The 19,519-nt window shown below is 29.9% G+C and overlaps 1 protein-coding gene across 18 annotated transcripts in view; it reads right to left on the bottom strand.

Annotated features, from left to right (window-relative positions):
• Shab (potassium voltage-gated channel shaker cognate b) overlaps nt 1-19,288 on the bottom strand; it is a 59,722-nt gene extending 40,434 nt beyond the window's left edge. For 12 of the 18 annotated variants that reach the window (XR_015812626.1, XR_015812627.1, XR_015812629.1 and 9 more), the window contains exons 1-2: nt 19,129-19,276; nt 3,809-3,969 (exon numbers count right to left, since the gene is read on the bottom strand). The gene's annotated coding sequence lies outside the window, so the exon portion shown is untranslated. Of the gene's footprint in view, nt 1-3,804; nt 3,970-19,036 lie in introns of all 18 variants that reach the window. The other 6 variants (XR_015812628.1, XR_015812634.1, XM_088205430.1 and 3 more) reach the window with 4 other exon arrangements.
• Between the last annotated feature and the right edge of the window lie 231 nt (nt 19,289-19,519).

Here is a 19,519-nt window from a genome sequence, read left to right as displayed (position 1 = left end):
ACATAAAATTGCGAATAAATGTTTGTTTCTTTAGCGATTGGTGTCACGAGATATAATAAAATTATAATTTAGATTTGCGTTTAGAAAATGTAGTGGTTTTCTCTTGATTACTATATTTACTATTTCAGTTATTTTCGATATATTTACATTGAATTATAATATGAATTTATTAAACTTCCTTAATACAATATAAAAGATATATATAACTGCAGATACTTCATTCACTAATCAGATTGCTTTTGTACAAGTGAAATTAACAGTGTTTCATTACGTTAGGATTAGTCAAACAGTATGTAAGATGGCATCGCACAAGCGTGTTCCGGAGCAAAAAGTTAAGGGTGTACGTAAAATTCAATACTTATGTAAAAATGTATACTTCGTAGTCTTGTGGTATACTTTCTTAAATATTTTAAAGGAAATAAAACATTTCAGAATGTTATTTAGAGAAGAAAGTCAGGTGAGAACATTTGCCCCCCTTGAATTTGGCCAGAAAAATCCATGTCATTTAATGAAATCAAAACATTAAAAAAATTACCACTAACCAGAATATGAAATTTGGAATCTTTCCCGAAAATGTCATTTCAGTAAAATTATATTGCAATACATTTTTACCAGTGAAAATATAATTTATCTGGCAGGTGCTAGTAAAATTATATGTTTTTTTCTCTCAAGGTATGGTTGTGAATATTTTTATCATATAGCCTCTTTCACTACTGTTATAGTTATTTAAAATGTATTTATTATAATGCCTTTTTGATTTTTTTAAATTTAATTATTTTTTAATTTCTTTAAAAAAAGTGTAATTTTTTGGTATTTTAATTTAGTCCTGTTCCTAGGGCGCAAAAACAATCATCACTTCTCAGAAGGTAAAAATTCACGTCAAAAGCAATAAAATCGTGTCGGCGTCGTTGCAGTGGGAACGCTTGATAACGATTTTAGACTTCTGAGAAGGAATAATTGTTTTTTGCGCCCTCCTATTGCTCGAAATTGATTCTCACTTAATATAAATCGCAATATTGCTATAAAAATTGTAGAGAGTTTTACTGCAAAAGCACGATTTTATTGCTTTTGACCTAGATTCTAAACAGGGACGGCAGTTAGGGTAATTTTCTACCTCTTAAATTTTGCCAGATAAATAAATGTCATCTAATAAAATACCCTCAATCTAAATTAAATCAAAATATTAAAAAACAACTACCTACTGGACAAATTTTAACCCCCCCCCCCTCTTTAAAAATAAGCTGAAATAATGTCTCTAAAAACATTGTACTTTTGGGAATACTTGTGATCGTTGCGAATAAATGATTGCACTTGTTAAAAGCTTATAAAAATGCTTTGTTTGTGTTCAAAGATTGAAATTTTTCTCGGCGTAGTAAAAATAGGTGTCGCAGTCTTAAATATTTGTACTATAAAAATATTATTTAATATCCTATTCACACATAATGGACACTATAATAATTTCGCGTCATTTTAACAAAGGCATTTAATGAATCAACCCTTGAGAGCCATTTAAACAAAACGCGAGATCGCCATAGACTTTTGAGAACGGTAACAAAAGGTTTTACAAGACCCTTGTACAAACAAAGCAGCTTTCGTTAAAGTATGAACTTAAATATTTATATACCGTTTGTCACGCAAAAACAATATGATTGTCCTCTTTCAAACTATGGAATTGAAATGCCCAATAACAATACTATTGTCTTCATTTTTTTGTTAAATATACATAAAGCTACTAAATTTACAAATTGTCACACTCTAGTAACACGCGCCGGAAACAATGGCATATATTAGGGGGCGGGAATCTATCATATAGCTTAATTGGTAGAAATAAATCAGATCACCATTCGTAAAAGCCGCTCATAAGAGATATATAATACGCTATGTAAAAATTGAAACACATCCGGATTCTTCTGCATTCAACATTGATACCTAATTTATATATATATATATATATATATATATATATATATATATATATATATATATATATATATATATATATATATATATATATATATATATATATATATATATATATATATATATATATATATATATATATATATTGGAAACAGTGGCGGTTCGTTTATATCGGCTGCGGGGCTGCAGCCCTACCAATGTAAAATTAAAGTTAATTGTACAATAAAAGTATTATATATACCAGACAGATCATAAATATAAAGTTAGAAGATCTTACATTACACATTACGCATAAAAAAATATAAGACTCATTTGCCATATATCAAATAATAAGTCAATTTTTTGTGCTTGTCTTAAGTCACATTGTTTTTTTTTTAAATCAGATTTAACTGATGCAAAGCATAACTGTACATCGGAAACTGCCATTAAGATAGATATTTTATTTTATTAAAAATATAATAAAAATATGTTCACTTAAGAAGGTTCGCTTTTGTAAATAGCAGGAAAAAGTTAAAGTTTTTTTTAAAAAGCTGCTTATAATTTTTGCTACTATATAATGTCTAAAAGTAAGTAAGAAATTTGACTATGAATTTAACTATTAAAGCAGTGTAATTTAAAAATATTATATAATAAAGTTATCTTTTCCTTTAATTAATAAATTAGGTCAAAGTATTTTTTTTAAGATTTGAAGAAGTTTTTCTTGAAAAGCCTTAAGTTGATATTTTCAGTTTATGACCTTTACAAAATTCGCGAATAAAACATTCTATGGTAGCGTTTTCAATTACGGTTCCGTAAAGTAAAATTATGAGTTCAGCGATAATATAAAAAAAAAGAAAAACTTTTACGCGAACACCGATATTTACATATTACCTTCGCAAATTGTTGTTTTCAAACTTTGCCTTTAGTTAAAAATATATGTTCCATATCCTAACATATGTATATCGTATTTAAAAATATTTTGAAAAGCTTTTATTTCAAAATTTAATATTTTGCATCCCTACAATTTTTATTTAATGACAAAACAGCACAAGCGCTTTTATATGCCAGTGAAAGTTCGGAAGCCTAATAAACGAAACACCATTTTTATACAGGCCAAAGAGTTGTGACGTCACTAACATCAGGGTAAGTGTAATTCAATGTGAGGGTTAGTTTGCCAACATGTTTTGTTTTATAACACTTAATATATAATTTAAGAAAACATAAACATAACTAATGTATTTTATACCATAAATTATAAAAATAAGTAATAACTATATCTAATTAGAAAACAAAGAACTATATAAATTTATATTTATGGCTCTAATATTTTTTAATTTAATTGCTAAGCTATTTTAACATATACATATATATTTTTGCCATTTAAAAAAAATATAATTTAATATCAATATAGCTCGATACTATTTCTCAATCACGTCGAGAAATATGTATGTTGGGATATATATTCCCTTTTAATAATGACGTCACGCGCGATTTTTTTGGGCTTGTCTACTATATATGAGTAGTTTTACAGAAATAAAAATACGTTACAATTAAATAATTCAACAATAAGTAATTCACAGTAACTGAAAAAGTCCAATAAAAAGCGCACAATTATTTGTGAAACATAAAAAAGGATAACTTGTAACTTTAAATTATGTTAAGCAAAATATACAATGATTCTGTGACTAAATTTAATTTGGATACACTACTACAATTTTATATATAATATTCATATATGTATGTATATATATAACGTGTATTTTTAGATCCAAAAACAGGTTTAAAGTTGTCTTTTCAGCGGTTTTAAAAGTACAATTCGAAACACATTATAAAATGGTTGAACGATCAACTTAACCCACAAAACAGCAATTACTATTTAGAACCCTGAACAAAAAAGGCACTCACTTACCTCCCAGTTTCATTTTTTTCAAATTGCATTTAGATAACCTGCACTGTGAGTGGTATAAGTCGCTGGCTATTGACATGAAAGATCTGTGCTCGAATCCCGTATGAACCTTGTTATTTTTCAATTTCTGTCGTATCCAGGAGAATTTTATTTGTTTACATATCCTGAAAAATAAAAACACAAAGACATGAAAAACCTGGATTCGAATCTAATATAAACCTAAATGTTTCATTAATTTTTTATTATAATTCCGATCGATCATCATAGATGATTACCTAGATTTTCCTAATCTTGCAGATAAATATCGTGATGATTAATTAAAATCGAATAAGGTTGTAAATATAAAGTATTAAAAATTCTCTTATAATAAGCTACTTTGGTTTATAGAGAATATCTTATATGTGTTAAAAAAATCAGTTGCACTCAAGACCCTGAGGAAAAAAAATTATGCATATATGTAAATAAAACGATCAGTTTTATACTACTAATAACAAAACCTGAATTTGCTTTCAAAATAAATAAAAATTCGAGTGCCACTGCCGGGGTTCGAACCCGCAACCTCGGAGTTACTAGTCTGAGACGTTTCGGACTACGCTATTCCGTCCTTATCCTTATTGTATCTGATGACAAGAAAAAGTTTATTACTAGAGTTTTTAATTCCCAATTCGCATACTCTTCGTGATGACAACAAATAAGTTATGCATCTGGATTTAAAGCTCAAATTTACTAAACATAACGAGCTTAGATTTAAAAGGCTTACTGCCATTGCGTCCCTAAGAGCAATATTTATCAGAAAAGGCACATTAAATTTAAAAAATCATTGGCAATGACAATAAATAAGATTTAATGCCAAATAAATGCTTCTTTTGTAGTACATTTTATATCATAAGGTCACTAGCGGACCATCCAGAACTAATTATACTAGTAAAAACATATGCGTTCCATAGTAAATCTTTTTGTCTAAGCTTTAAGTGATTCTAGAAAAAGTAATAAAAATTATATAAAACACACCATTATATATCATATTAAAATATAAAAAAGTATAGTAGATTATAAATACTAATAAAAATATTACACGAAACGTTACACGAAAATTTTGAAATAGTTTTAATTAATCTTAAGCTTAATAATTTAAATATTTACTTTACGTTTTATTAATTTTTTGCTTTGTTTTGTTAGTTTTGGAATATTTTCCTTAATTTATCTTATGTTTTTTATTAGTATTAGTATTATTTTATCTTTTTAATTTTCTGTTGTTAAGTAGAAAATTATTATAAAATGAAGTTTTGTATTTTCTTATATTTTTTAACATATAAAAACGATTATTTAAAATAAAAACAGATAAATTTGCTGTCAAATAAAATCCCCATATATGATTAAGTTTAGTTAGTCTATAATAAAACTACGGTTAAGTTACTTTGTTAAGTATACAAACTTCTACTCAATTCTAATCATTCATTTTGATAAAATCAACATTAAAAATGTTTGATTGATTGATACTTGTACTGCTTTTTGATTATCAAATCAAACTTAGTTTATTAGAAAAAACGTATATATATCTAGCGTTGTAACAAAGAAACGCAATTTGAAAAACTTCAGAGGTCAGAGGGTCAACACTTGGCGTGTTCTAGAAAAGCGGTGTGAAAACTAAGGGGTTTAAGTACATTTGGCATGTGCTCGAATGTGTATTTTTAATTACTGCATAATTGCAAAAATAGAGATAGAATGTTTAATTTTAAAAATAAAATTAAGCATGTTCTATAAATAACATTTTAATAAAAAAATGTGGTAAACAAAACCTTTGTTAATTACAACATTAACCAGACCACAATTTTAGTGGCCCATTTTAGTTTTTTTTTTTATATTTTCAAGATCTCTTTTATCTTTATTATGTATATTTACAGCATTGCGTCGATTCTTATACTTTTTGATATATGGATAAGCAGTATTTTGAAGTTATTTACTGGCCGTCGAGCAGTTCGTTCATGCAATGTTTAGTTTTCTCGCTAACGTACTAATGGAAGTACAAACAAAACTGGCAACGTTTCACCTCTAGACACTAGTAGACACGATAACTTTACAGCGATTTAGAAACGATACCGTATTGACCGGTGAGGTTGAAGTAATTTGTTTACGTCTCAATTAAGAGGGATTGCGTGTTGAGCGCGTTACATAATGGAAAGAATTGGAGAAAAAGAAAAACTTCTTGCAAAAGTGTTTTCAATTGGGGCAACTGTTGATTGCCATGCGAAGCTTGTGCAACCTAGCCTAAGGTGTTATAAATAGGTTGTAATAAGCTAATAATTCGGAGGGGTTCCGAAAAAATCTGACATTGTAGAATCGTGCCGACGTATTAAACGATGATTGATGAGGTCGTGCGAAAATATTTTGGTAAAGTGGCTCGAGTGGTATGTATAAAAAAAATTGGAGGAAAAGTCGAGGCAAAAAAGTCAAAGGACAAAGATGAATGAATTGCCGGATCGTGAATTTGACACCCTTCGTGGGGATGAAGAATGAAACGGCTTGAGTGTAACAATTTAGCATTCGATTATCGATTAATGGGATGCTTATATTATACATATTTAATATATATGTAGTACATAAGCTTATACTGCAATACAAAAGTAGGATGAGGCTCGAATGTTGCTACAAAATATACTGTAAAGTAATACTTTACTCTATTTTATATTTTAAATAAAATATATAGGATTGGGCTTTTCCATGATATTGACCTGAAAGACATGGGTTCGAGTCCTGTATGAACCTTTATATTTTTTTTCATTTCTATCGTGTTTGAAAGAACTTAATCATAGATAATTATCAGAGACGTAATTTGTCACCTTGAATTTGGCCATAAAAATATGTCATTAAATGCTACAAATCTAAATGAAATAAAACTATTAAAAAAAATCTGTAATAACTTTTGAATAAAAAATGGATAAAGTATTTAAATATTTTAATATATTTATAATTTTATTATTCGATCCATGTTTTTTGCACCATACAGTTGATAAGTATACATGTTTTTATATTTAAATTTTGGGATGAATTACGGATTTTGTAAAAGTCAAGCAAAACATTTTAAATTATTATTAATCAAACAGTTTCCAGTTTTACAAATGTCAGCCGCGCTGGGGGAAGACTCGCGTTAAATGAGTATTGCGGCGAAAAGGTTAAAAAGAAAAGAACGCACGGTGAAGCAAGTATCAGTAAAATTAGCCAGAAAAGTCTTAAATTTTATCTGAATATATTATATATTACATCTGTAATATATAATATATTCTGACACTACACCTGAATCATTCCTAATTTTTACTAAATAATTGAACATATATGTATATTAAATGCTGCATTTACTAATCCTCCACAGAATCATGAAACAGAATAACATTTTCTCCTATTCTTTTGTTCAATGTTATATATAGAATAATTTACGAAGTTTAAAAGACCATATTAAAAACAGCTAACGATATTTTTATTAAGGCATTTGTCAAATATATAAAAATGCAGAAGTTATTTCTCGTAAGAATAATAATTATGTATTTAACAAATATAGCTTTGTAATCAATTATATCGAATATAATAATAATAATAAAGTTTCTAACAATTAACCCCTTGTATGGATTCCTCCCAAATTTTCAATTTGTTCAGACTTTTCAAACTTGCTTAATTAATATATATACCAAAATTTGATTCGAATGACCTTTTTGTCATGACTTTTATCCAAACTTGATATTTTTATCCTTAGCTGTACATAACAATATTATATCATTATATTATTTTCTCTTCTAAAAGCTAAAAAAGTATTTATTTAGTTTGTTTTTAGATATTTTTGTAGCAAATCATACATTACATAAGTCAAGAGACACGGCACATGCGTGTCTGAAGTCCCGCGAGCGGTGGCACTGTACCTAGCAGCCGTCGGTGTATATAACCGACGACTTTAAGAAGGACCTACCATTGCAAACGAAGATCTACTATCGAATCGACAAATTTGTTAAATTCGTTAATATGTATACTTAAAAGAGCACAAAGATATAACACTATAAGCGGTAATATGCCTCTTTACTGAAAGTTGAACAATGCTTTATGTTGCGACTCTCGAATGTTAACTATAAATATCGATTCTCTTCTATGCAAATGAAATTTCACACCGTTAAATACCCAGAACGTATTCAAACACATCCATCACTCTATCTTTCAGATCAAAACCTGACCTCGTGTATTTCCTTCTCCGGTAATTACTGAAGAAACGCAAATTTTAAGCAAAATAACACCTTGCCCCAGTTGCTGTTTAGAATATTAAAGTTTACTTATATGCTCTAGGTACTCGCCATTTCAGCGTGTTTTTAAAAATAAATTAGGTCAATATTCAATGTAATAGTTTCATAGGTAAAATTTCTTTGAACTATGAATTAATTAAACTGGGCGTCGATCGATACCACTTGGCCACTTAACGACAGGTGTGTGTTTTATTGAAGTGATATTTATGACAAGAATGGATATCGTCAAGTTAGATTGAATGAAGAACCACTATAATATTAAATAATAAATCATAGTAAAATTATGCCAATTCTAAGAAATAAGTCATAATTTCATATTTTAGTTACTTAGCGATATATCATGTCAACTATTACTGGGAACATGGCCAAATAGGACTTCGCTACTAAGTTGGCTATATGCTAAAGATTTTAGAAGAACAAAAACAGTAATCGAGTAACGAATGTGTGAAATAATTGCTTATGGCTTGGATTAATTCAATGGCATTAATGTATGTTGTAATTCTGTTCTAGTAAATATCTCGTAAGTAATTTGATTTTAACGAGATATTGGAATTGCCCATTAGGGAATTACTAAATGAGCTTTTAATACGGCATGTATTTGAAAAAAAGAATTAAATTCAGTTCGTTTCGAGAGAGTTTATTTAAGATTTCCCTGCGGATGAATATCGAATCTTACTAAGCCGCTTTGTGATCAATATTTATAATTTGTAATGGTCGGCAATAGCAACTAATATTTATAATTCGAAAAGTAATACATAAATCCTCAAATGATATATAATACATATATTCAAGTTGTTAAAATCACGACATGCATGAAAATTTAAGATATTTTAGCAATAACTGCTATTTCGATTAAAGAAAATTTGACGCTTGGTATAAAACTGTTTTGCATACATTGTAATTTTCTTAAGAAAGTATCGGGGTGTATAACTTTCAGTAAAAAAAGTTTTCAGGTTAATTTTCCACCTGTGCGTTATTAAAGTATGTTTTACTTTTTATAAGTACTATCAATTAATTTACTACATACTTTTAAAATTATTGATATTTAATATATAAAATAAACATGGCAATTTTGTAGATTTTTGATGATAGCATTTGTGTCTTTCTATTATATGTTATAGCGTCACTCAATCAAACTTGCTTTTCTATATGTAAATAAAAATAAAATGATTTAGCTACAAAAAAATATGATAAATCTTTGTCGCATGAAGAAAGAAAAGAATGAAGCTTCAAACAGTATTGTTGCCATTTCATGATTTTATCATTCTGAATGCATTCTCTTACTATGTATAAATATTTTGCTGTTTTACATTTAAATATATACCATATGTAAAGTTTCTTGTTATGTATTGCATGAATAACAATACAAGAGAAATGAAAATAAAATTACTTTTTAATCGTGGCATTTTCTAATGAGTTTGTGAAGTACGACAAGGTGGCGCAAAAAATATGATCCTATAAGAAAAGACCGTTATTTTTGCAAATAATAATTTATGTCGTCGGGTTCTTGTTAGTTATATAAAAAATAATACAAAATATGCTACAATAAATAATAAAACGCATTTAAAGAATGCGTTAATATTTTTCGACTCAAAATAAATAAATGACTAATACCTGAGAGACCTGTGTTTGAATCCCATATGGACCCTAATATTTTATTATAATTCTAAACGATCATGAATATTGGTTATTTCAGGTTTTTCTTATCTCGCGGGTGAATATCGTGATGAATAAATAAAAATAAGAGCAAAAATAGTTTATACTTAATAAAATAGATGTCACTAATTTACAAAATGACTTCAGTTTGGTGTCTCAATACTTATTTATGCATAACACCTGTCATGTTGCAACGGAAGATTCACGATAAATAAATAAAAATATATATAAAAAACAATGCTTTTTTCGATCATCTGTTTTGATATGACAGGAATTAGCATAATGCATTACAATATGTTTTATTAATTTAAAACTATTATTACAGCTTATGAGCTATAGATACAACTATGCATAAATTTCCATCAGTGATTTCCCAGATATAATAAAAATTTAAAGAAACGCCTGTGTTTGTGTTTTTATTTTTCAGGATATGTAAACAAGTATAATTAAAACTTTTACAAATTGCTAATTCATACAATATACACAAGTATTAGGATGCGCGGACTGTTTATAATAACTTAATTTAATGTGTCTTGCACGCGTTTAAGATATCGAGGCACCGACCGCTCCGTTTGAACGGTTGACGCCGACTGGTTAGACCCATACGTACGCCAAATTCACTGCCTTTTCGCACTATAGCAAAACTGTGTTTGCTTATACATACATATAAATGGCAGAGAATTACGCTGCAACTGTCACTAACGTTACGTGACTTAATAAGACCAGAATTATACGAGTTAAGGTTGAAAGACACGTGGTTTAAGCATCGCACACACAAAGCTAAACAAATCAAATTGGATCACATATTTTGATCACTTTATAAATGTCGTTTTTTATAGTGAGAGTTTAGATTATAGAAACAATAATTTGGTAATTAATTAGCATGTCAAAAAATTAGAGATTTTATTAATTATCTACGTTTCTCAATAGTATGAAAAATGTATTAAGAGATATATCGTAACTGTGTTTAAAAACTTGGAAAGTGAATTAGTTTTGAGATGTTTACCATCCTACATAATTTTTTTCAACTTCTCGCTGAAGATATATTCGTATATGGCAAGCACGTTGAGCAGCTGAATGCCTTGTATAAGACGAGTGTTTTCAATAATAAGACTCCTAGCCGCAACGGTGAAGAATCGCGACTCTCTATGGCACTCTCTATAGCACAAATAGCGCCGATCAACAACATATTAGCTGGCCACACACGCACGGATCTGTCCGAGATGGATGTCCGGCAGACAAATCCGATCGTGTGTGTTGTGAAAGACCTCAGATGAGTCGGTTCGTTGTCCGTGCTCTGTCACTATCCCTTAGCAACCCCATTAAATACACGCTACGTTGAGAATGCAAGACACTGGGACACCCAAAAAAAGTACTCTTTCTCCTCGGCAATAAAGTTATTGATGTTTTTTTATTATATAATACAAATTTTGTCATCTTCAATTATATTAATTTTGTATTGTGACGGTCTACTTCCAAGTCTAAAGGACCTAATTGTGACGTCACAGCGTTATTTTTCCAATGTTGCCCAACACAGTTTGCACAATTGTGCGTCGAGATTGATGCACCGAAACGCTTTTAGTAATTGCGAGATCGCCCGATGACACTATTCGATAAAAAAATCAAAACCGGTCGTTACTCGCTGGCACGCTTCTCTCGGTATTGAGCCGACTTGGCATAAGAACAACACACTATCCTATCCGTCGGGCGTTAAATTGTCAATTATCCGCGCCCACGGGCGGCCGCCTAAAAGAACCAGCCCTGCCACAATTTTCCTAATGTATGACGAGCCGATATGACTAAGCGGTCACTCAGGTATATCATCGCACGCGGGGCAATTTTCGAACCTTTGTATGATTAAAAATCAATATGATACATACATATAATATATATATATATACACCGCACGAACGTGAGGGGTGCACAGTTGCCGAAACGTTTGAAACGGTGCGTGATTTCAGGGAACGTGCCAACCGTAAAATTCGCACATTATACGCTAGCTGGCTAATATAATAATGCTACGATTTTATACGTTGGTAATACAAGAAGAAATGTGACGGTGTCTTCTGGGAAGTTTGTTGCTTGGTTATTTTCTGGTGCACTCGGCCAAATGGGATTTTGAAACATCGGTTAAGCATGCTTGCACAGGGTGTGCCAAATGAAAATAATTTTAAAACGTAGGTATTAGTATTGTAAGGCAGATGTTTCGTTGTTCAAAATGCAATCCTTCATTATATGATACTATAGTCTAGTCCTGCGTTTTATAAACTGTGTTCCGTGAAAAATTACAAAATTAATAGGGCCCTATAATGAAATTATATACTGCAACAAGTCCATACATATTCTATGAGACACTGAAAGGTGAGCTATTTTTCTTAGTATTGATTTGTTATTTTTCATGTTTTAAACATAAAATAGTATCATATTTAATATATGACTAGAAAATAAAAGTAATTACAAGATATTTCAATTTAAGATCTTCGTACAGATTGTCAATAAAACACTAACAAATAGTTATTTGGTTCCAGTTAAACTTCGTAAGACCTTTAAAAGACACACGCTGATTACAAATAGAAATACATAGTTTTAAGAGGCAACGTGACTCATTAACATATTCTAAGCTTCGTGTTATTACAATTGCTAAAACTGAAAATTAAAATGCAATCTCATTTTAAACTGATATTTATGCAACGGTATCCATAATTTTTTTAAAAACTTGTACTTTTCCGTACAAGTACACTAAAATCCAAAGATGTACCAAAGTCTAAACTACATATTCCATTAAATGATTTTTAATCAACTGTCATACATCTATGTAGTCTAATAACATTTGTATTAAACAAATAGCAAAGAGTCTAGTTCCGCCCCGAATCATTGACATTGGTCAAAAGACCGAAGACTGGAAGGGGCGTTGGACTATCCCTCAAACCTCAATGAAATCATATATAAGTCAGATCATTGGCATACTGAATTAAAATTAATACAAAAATTAAACTCATTTTTGTGATCTTTATTTTTTAGGTAGTTTTCGAATACTAATTTCAAAATTCACTTTTCCACAAAACCCACAAATGATTTTACTAAAAAAATATCAAAAAATTCACGCTGCGTTTTGTAATGTATATCGACAATTTCTTTAAATAAAATAACAGTAACTAAGGAATCGAATTTTAATATATAATACAAATACAATTATTGTTTCTCTCGAAGAACTTTAATTATTACAAGCAAAGTTTTAATCTATGCTCTTTCTAATGTTTTATAATTACATTTGTTAAGATATGGTAATAGGGAGCAATTAAATTTGATGTAGTGTTTAAAGGTTAAAAGCTCCGTTGCGAGCATTGGATTAATTTTAGAAGACTGGCTATTTATGGCCGTTAATTTTTTGAAGCACCACAGTTAAATACGGTTCACTGTTCTGGTTATAGAATGTCCTATAGTAGATCCACAAATACTCAATGAACGATATTCTAATTCGGTACTCAAAGACAAAACGGTGCTAAAGAGATAGAGCGTATGACATATTGACATTATGGAGCATCTAATAATAAGTTAAGTATTTACAATGTATGAATAGTAACTAAAGTATCTTTAAATATACATATGCATATTGGTCATCGCAATTAAATGTCACTGGATTAAGATTTATAAAAGCTCATCATTGAACAAGGCCAATGGCATCCTATTTATATTTGTATTAACTGTGATGTTGAATATTAGTGACAAAAATACAGTATATGAAAAATTGTTTGTGAAGATGGGTGTTGTAATACTTGTTTATAGATGCATAGATATACATAATGGGTTATGCACATCGTACAATGAAATTGGAACAATCCCAGCAGTTTATTGAACGTTTTCAGTGATACGTTTAGCGACCGTTGCACTTCGACGAACTCCGACCTTTGGCAATGAGATGAAATTTGCAAAAATAAAAAAGTTATACGTTTCCAGCTCACTAGAAAAAGCGAATTTTTTTTCAATGACTCAAATTGAAGCTATTCTCAGCGACGAGTCGCTGAATAAAAAAACTAGCAAATGAGATAAATAAAGAAGAAAGTAGAGTGAGAGTAGAAAAACGACGCTTCTATAAATTCTCTTGCTTCTAAGAATTTTTATAACATTCGCAATTAAGCTTTAAGATGATGCAAAAAAATATTTTCTTGTTAATAATTGTTATATAGCAACTTTTTATTAATAAATATATGATTTTACAAAGTTTTTTAACATTTAATTATAAGAATTTTTTGTGCTTTTATTTTAATTAAACGCCTCTGCTTACTTTTGCATGAAATTTTAATTAATTCGTACAATTGACAATATGATTGACGTATAACTAAAATATATCAATTAAACTAAATAATAAGCTACCTATTAATTTATAAATTTATATTTAAAAACACTGTTGCTTTTCAACGACTACAATGCTTATTTTGTAATATCGCGCGATTAATCAATGTTACCAACGAGAAAAAATAAGCAATTGTCGAAATGCAAATGTTGCAAACAATAAAATTGAAAGGTTGAAAATATTATACGTGCTTTCGACGCAAAGAACTCCATTGTTGGCCAACTTCCAAATTCGATACGATTGTTATATTTTTTTGCTCAGATACATTATACATTTACTACGATTGTATAATTTTGTAATAGAGATTCTCGTTAGGGTAATTATGGTATAAATGTTGAGAAAATTGGGTCGATATCTAAATCAAGAAATGTAATCCTTCATCTGTAAAAATATTTTTTCAACGAATGCACCCGAGACTAATAGTAAATTTATTATTTTTTCTCTATAAAAAATACGTCCCAAGATAAATAGCGTCGAGCAAATAACTTGATGAAAATATGTACATTTTTATCGACCGACGAAAAAATAATAAAACGTTTCGCATTATAATAAAAAATATTATAAAATTAGCTACATCTCAATCAAATCCGACTTAGCGAAGGAGTAATAAAGTTTATCGGCGCATCACTATTTTTGCTATAAAATATTTATACACGTGTTGAGAGGTGTATCTATGATAATAAAACTTGGGAAAAAACAGCGATTAAAGGTCTAATAAAAAAGTTTTAGAAGAAGAAAAATAAGCAAAGCTATTAAGCAAAATATCATCAAGATTTTAAGTGTTATTTTTAACTTAGGAGCTATAAAATGATATTGCCAAAAGACTGTTAAATTACTATGTATGCAATTAGATATTAAAAATATTTTTATAAAAAAATATTAATATGTCTGATTTTTTATGTAGTGATTCTTCAAAATACGGTTAAATCAAATTAAAATACTTTTTTTAAATAATATACAAGTATTGTCAGTGAGTGCATACGAAAGCTCCAGTGCGGGTTGATTCCGGACGTCCAACAAACCCGGTAGATGCGAAGAGAGAAGCGGCGGCTTCTACGATATTCACGGGTCTGAAGTGTATCGGCCTCCTTTTGGTTGTGATCCAACCTAGAGGACTCTTAAACACCGGAGTGGATGTTAAAGTGCAAATGCTAGTAATATCGGAGAAAATCGTTGATAAGAAGTCCTCCTCGAAAAATTTTTATGCCTATTTTACGGTAGAATGATTAATTACAAAAGTTATTTTTTTCAAACAAATTGCTATTGGCCGCTCGAGGGGATTAGAAACGTCCATTTTAAACGTCCATATTTTAATCCTTGCAGCTTTATAGCGTGAGCTTGCGACTTTAGCTGTTAAAGGGTTTCACACGGCGGTGTCCCATTTTAAAAAAGAGACCGATTTTATTTAAACGATTAAAACGTGCCAATTTGCCTTTTTTATGATTAAATACCACAACTTAACCCCTTCAATTGTGACTAGAAGAGTGGTTCGATTGATGAACCCAATAGATTCTTACATAAATTTACAAAAAATGCTTTTGTAAATTTTGTATTAAAGTTAAAAGAGGTTAAACAGGTTCCTTAGAAATTTTGAGTATCATTTTTATTCTATCCTTTTAAATTAATTGTAGTAATTTATAAGCTTTCTAAAAAATCTCATATAACTAATTTATATATTGTGTCTTACTACTAGGCTTTGTAATTAAAACTGCGTAAATGAAAAAAACAAATAATGTTAAAAATTATCAAATTAAAAGATTTGGACACGCAACGCTCGTTACATTAAATCAAAATGATTTATTATGTACATACATACAAAAGCAGTCACGAGTTTTTATAAGCCTGTTAAAGGGTTCATAACTTGCATGAAAACTAAATAAGTTTTTGTTCATAACATCAAAATAATTGTTTAAAAATATAATAATTTCGTAGTATTAATTACGTCGATTATAATTTTTTTTGTAACATAAAAAAGCACAGTAGTTCTGTAACCATAATTTCAGGTTATTACACATTGAATATACTTTAATGCATAAAGCCTTAAATCTCGTTACATTGAATATAAAATGTTGTCTGTGATCTAAAAGCACTGCTTTTTTTAAATTACTTTTAATTGAATAAGCTTTTCACCACTACAAAATTAACAATTGATTGACAGATCTATTTTAAAACAAGCTCAAATTTTAGTTATTTTTTTAAAACTTAAACTAAAAATATTTGTATATGTATATCATATTTAACACTAAATTAGTTTAGACATGTTTTCAAGTCTTTTAAAAATATTAATCAAAAAGTTTAAGCTTAACGATATATTTCCCTGTTTAGCTATCAAAGTTTAACTTTTACATTTTATTATAATATTGACAACCAGAAAAATAGGTTACGAATACTCATTTAAAATAAAATACGATGTAAACGGTTTAAAATTCAACAATTAATAATATTGATTTTATTACTAAATTATATGCTATTATATATAAAAAACAGAAAAAATAAAATTATGTAATATGTTTAGTCCAATATATTGAAGAGTTGAAGTATTAGTTAAACATTAGACTAACAAAGAAAATGGTTAGATTCCATGAAAAACGGTATGAAGGATATTACGATTTAAATGGCAATATATTTAAATGGTATAAAGTAGAAATGAATGAATGAAGATAAAATGCTATTTCCATCCCTTCTGTGAGCGAATTGGGGCAATCCTCAGGGGACGAATGCCGACAACTGTAATAAATTTTCATTTATGAGTAAATTTCACAAAAATATTTCATTGTGTGACCAATTAACCTTAACGTATTATTTACATAAAATGAAAATTTATGTATGCCAATATCTTTAAAGAAAATGTCAATATATTATCAAAACACCAAAAATTTTATGGTGGATATTATGTACCATATAAATGAAAATATACACTTATTTTCAATTAAATATTAAATACTTATTTTAGTACTTAATCACTCGCTTAAATCTGGCAAAGATGGGAGATTGCAGCTCGAGTTTTAAGATATTCGTAAAGTTATGAAGAATCAAAAACACATTTTAATTATAATATGACATGTGCATACATACATATTTTTATGTTAACAATAAAAAAGTATTGAGGCAATTAATTTTAATTTAAAAAAAATAGATTTAGTTTTTCCTGCTGCCGAAAAGACATTTAAAAGTCAATACCAGCCATTAAAAAAGTCCACAGCTGCATAATATTAGCTAGTATGAGTCATTTATGGAATTTCAGCAGTTATCAAGTATTTTTGCTACAATATATGCTACTGCTTTTTTGTCTGCTATTAGCTGGGCCATGGGTGTTATGAATAATTTAAGATAAGAAGAATAATTTCTTAAAACAAAAAAATCGTACATCGGAGGGGGGGGGCATAGTTTTATTAATTTTAATAATAAATTTAAAACATTTTACTATAAATATGAACGAATATTTAAAGTAATAAAATTGTAATCTAAAATAATTAAAATTTATACAAAACATAATTACTCGTACTGGGTGTAAACAATGTCATAATTAAAAGAGATAATAATATTATTAAAAATATTTTATTTTGCTTTAAGTTTTCTAATAAATAAACAAAAGAGCGGTACTCGGATTATTTGTTCGTTTTTTTTACTATCATAAAATTAAAATAATAATAATAAAGTCAATACCGGTAATTCCGATATTGAATGTTTTTCTCTCTGAAATACCGGTATTATTGCAATCTCTAGTTCGCACCTAGCCTATTTTAATTTTAAAGCGTTGTTTTGGTACATAAATATGTTTTATTGTTTAAACAGATTAGGTGCGAACGAACGGCAGCGAGTGAGCGTTGGTCAGAACAGTGAACACCTCATGAACACAACAAAACAGATGTTTGCAGGAATTGTATGACTTTCAGTTTGGTACGAGACAGTTTGTTTTGTTATCATCATACAAATCAAAACGATAAAACTTGAAAAGCACTAGGATTCATATGGGATACAAACCCAGGACTTTGAGGAATTAATCGCTTAATAAATATAATTTTTCAATTTCCTATAGAATATTTTATAAAATTTCCTACCACAAATTAATTGTAGTGAAAATATTCAATAACATAAATTTTGAATTGCACGGCTAAATAAGGTTTTGCTACTTTTCTGTTATCGTGGGTAAAATTTATTTAAAAAAAATATTTATTCATTCATTTATTTATGTATAAAAACGTTAATTTTCAATGAAAATATAAATAAATAAAATGTATAAACAAATGAATAAACTTGTCTCCCAATTTGTTGATTTATTTTACATAAATATTTTTTTAATACAACCCCTTCCTACGGTACAACTTATTTGGATTCCTGAATGGGTGAGTTTAGCAATGTTTTAACGTGTAGGTTCCTGGCTAAGACTAAAAAATATATCAGTCCGCCACGTGTGAAAGTCTGAGTATAACTAGTGGCTCGACATAATTTGTGTATATATTATAATATCCCAATTGCTTTAAGTATTAAAAATATCAAATTGTTTCTCTATAGTCAAACGATGATAATGTTTCGGAAATGAATATTCATTTTATTAAATTAAATTTATATAAAATGATATAGAACTCGTACATTAAATAAGTGGATAGTGCAAGTATAAATGGTGAAAAAATTTCGATGGTGAACTATGAAAAAATAGCTAAGATTAAAAGGTTCACTTTATCGAAATCTGTATTTTACATCTATAATTGATTGACATACTATAACGGCACGCGAAGTCGTTACGTCGGTTTAAAATGATTGTTGTCTGTGGTCCGAAACAGTTGAATGCAGTGCCTCAATTTATTTTGCTTCGGCCAACATTTGCATTGCAAGTTGAAACTTTTAAGCCATTTTGGCCATTGAAAACGCGCCTCAATTTCTTTGTTTTGACCGCGTGGGGGCGGTCGACGGGTGGGAGGGTAGTCGTGGGCTTACAAGCTCGTCGAAAGTTTCGGTGGTAACAAAGGCTCACAAAAGCACAATCGATACCGGATGGCGAGCGGCGTGCGGAAAGACTTCGCGGTTACCTCTGCAGGCTGCCGGGGCACACTCCTCGGGCGCGCGGGCAGCTGACATTCGGCCGCCACCCGCCCGCGTAATTATAAAGCGGCACGCGCTATCTTTAGCGTCGCGGCCCGCCGGGGGCCACGTCCGTGCGCGAGTGCCGTACGGCAAAAGATTGCGGCCGGAGGACCTAATGCGCACGCGCCAAAGCTTCGACCCCCACGCCATTCATCGCGGCCCCCCACCTCCGGCGCTCGATAACGCACCGTCACTAGCCCTCCGCGGAGGCAAGGCCAAGGATCGGCCGGAAAAGCGTCCCGTTCGGCCGCGAGCTTTTCCGCTTTTTGCCACAGACTTATGACGGCGCACGGGATTTTCCGTAGACCCTTATCTTTTAAAGCGAGCTTTTCGTTC

Source organism: Plectrocnemia conspersa, unplaced genomic scaffold (genome assembly GCF_051122295.1).
Source record: "Plectrocnemia conspersa isolate PC_06_02 unplaced genomic scaffold, ASM5112229v1 ptg000002l, whole genome shotgun sequence".
Lineage (NCBI taxonomy): Eukaryota > Metazoa > Arthropoda > Insecta > Trichoptera > Polycentropodidae > Plectrocnemia > Plectrocnemia conspersa.
The sequence above is the reverse complement of the archived record's forward strand: the minus strand, read 5'-3'. Positions and strand labels throughout refer to the sequence as shown.